The sequence below is a fragment of the Anas platyrhynchos genome, chromosome 3 (genome assembly GCF_047663525.1).
Source record: "Anas platyrhynchos isolate ZD024472 breed Pekin duck chromosome 3, IASCAAS_PekinDuck_T2T, whole genome shotgun sequence".
Taxonomy (NCBI): Eukaryota; Metazoa; Chordata; class Aves; order Anseriformes; family Anatidae; genus Anas; species Anas platyrhynchos.
Window position 1 is genome coordinate 85,509,436 of NC_092589.1, and position 2,240 is coordinate 85,511,675.

Here is a 2,240-nt window from a genome sequence, read left to right on the forward strand (position 1 = left end):
TGTTGGTTTAGTGAACTCAGTACACGCAGATCGTGAAGTTATTAGGGGATTACTGCTATGAAAATTGCTGTGTCATGAATGCCTCTCTGTCAGCACAGGTTGGCTTGATGAGACCTGCCTGACAAGGTGGTCATTAAATCCTAACAGGCAGCTACTGAGCCTGAAACACCTTGGGGCAATAGGCTGGCTGAGGCCTTGGTGATCAAGGGGGTTTGGGTCTACAGCTGTGGGCAATTTGCCAAAGGCTGAGACAGAAGGCAAGTGTTAGGAGAAGAGGTTATAAACAGAGTGAAGCCTGATAGAGATAGTAAGTGTTTAATGAGAGAGATGAGTGAGGGGTTGAGTTTAAATCCAGGAGTAAGGTACTTGGGGTGTGTTTAAGATGCTTAGAGCAATCACCTTAGAGTTTAGAGAATCTGTGGGTGTCCCAGAGAGGGGTTGGTGAGGTGGTGCAAATCCCATGCTCTGAAAATGCTATTCTTTGATCTTTTAGATGCATTTCTATAGTTGGGAAGATACAACTTGTTTCTGAGATCCTGTACTGTGAGAACTTTTCACGTGGAGTATGTGCAAGGGAGGGTGCCAGTGAGTATTCTCCAACACTTTCCCTTCCTCAAGGTCAAAGACTGATCAAAGAACATCAGTTGAGAAGTATGTAATAAAGGAGGCATATAACTGTACAAAGGTCTGCTTAATCCTTTTGCAGGTCTGCAGAACTGTGAAGACAGGTAAAAAGGAGAGAATGATCACTCTAGTGTAAAGTTCAGGCTATGTTGTTAAACCATTTTGAATAGCTTTCCCTTCAGCTCAGCACTACAGTATGCAATACAGCACTTACAGCTCTGTCAAGTCACTGGTCAGTCTTGTGTGCTGGGAGGAGGGACACTGTTGCGCTAGTGACCTCTGGGCTTGATCTACAAGAATGAGGTGACTAAGCTGAAAATGCTCAGTTTGTTCTCACTTAAGAAAATGAATAAGTCAGGCTGCCGAGAAGACAGTGCCCCTAGGCCCTGTTCTCTGGAGGTGGGTCACTTCAAAGATGGAGCTAGACCAAAATTTTTAGTACTGTGCCCCAAAGCGTGAATGACTTAAGCCGTTAAATTGCAGTGTGTGCATGTGACTCTCCACATTGGCAAAATATTTCGCCTGAAGAGGGGAATGTTACCCTCAGCAGTGAGATTTTGATGCGAAGGGCAGGGGCTCTGCCTCAATTGCTTTGTGGTTTTGTGTGTTAATCTGTAAATTAAGGGTGGGATGTACTGTAGGCATCAATGTGTTAACGGTTTTTTTTTTTTTTGTTTTTACAGTAAAATGCAGTTTATACTCTTGCAAGATAATTGCTTATAATATCAAACATAAAACCATTTCAAGGCTGGGAAATGTGAGAAAAAGATTCTTTACACTCTTGGTGGTGCTCAAAAGTGACCTACAATCTGGTCCAACCAAAAGCGAAGTTGGGCGCATCTGCAAGCACATTACTGAATATCTTTGTTGCCTGGTTTTCTCCCAGGCTCCACTTTGGAGTAAGCCAGCTATTTCCTTTCAAGAGGAGACCTAGATACAGTTAACATGATAATTTGTTCCAGGGTCTGTTCCTGACAGGCTGTATGGATGCAGCCCACGTCAATGTTGACTCTTTCCATCTAGGACATTCCTCCTACATTATCCCATGCGGTAATGCAGCACATATCCGTGGTGTCATGCTATGAAAAACACAGCTGTACCAGACTGCATCACAATCCTCACTTTATTTTAGGCATTGTGAACTGGAAAATGATGACAAGTACTTAGCCTACCCTTGACCTAAAGGAATCCCTACAGGAGTGGGATGCCTTTAATTTATAGCCTCAGCCAGTACATCCTGGGGAGCCTGGTGAGGTCAGTGCTGGCTGTTCTGTTGTGCCTTTAAATGCTGAGATTTCTCAGATATTAACACAGGAGAGATCCTGTGAGACCACTTGGAGAATGTAAGGTGAATAAAGTCTTCATCTATTGGTATATCCTTTGTTCAGTACATCTTCTCTTCAAGGGTATGTGATAAAAACTAAGAAGAAAACATGAAAGTATCAGAAAAAATGTAATGATGTTGCTTTGTAAAATTAATCAAGGAAATGTTTTTTTTTTTTTTTGTTTTGTTTTGTTTTTTTTTTTTTTTTTTCTCCATAAAAGTCTCCTCATGTATCTCATGTATTCTTTTTCTAGCTTGTATTTGGTGAGACCAAGGAATATAATCTTATATC

General features: G+C 41.7%; 1 long non-coding RNA gene across 1 annotated transcript; it reads left to right on the plus strand.

The window, feature by feature from the left end:
• The first annotated feature begins 319 nt into the window (after window positions 1-319).
• Window positions 320-1,998, plus strand: LOC110353100 (uncharacterized). Its single transcript, XR_002403149.4, has 4 exons — window positions 320-362; window positions 494-585; window positions 707-728; window positions 1,308-1,998. It is a non-coding gene; the product is annotated as an uncharacterized lncRNA (long non-coding RNA).
• Window positions 1,999-2,240: the final 242 nt, after the last annotated feature.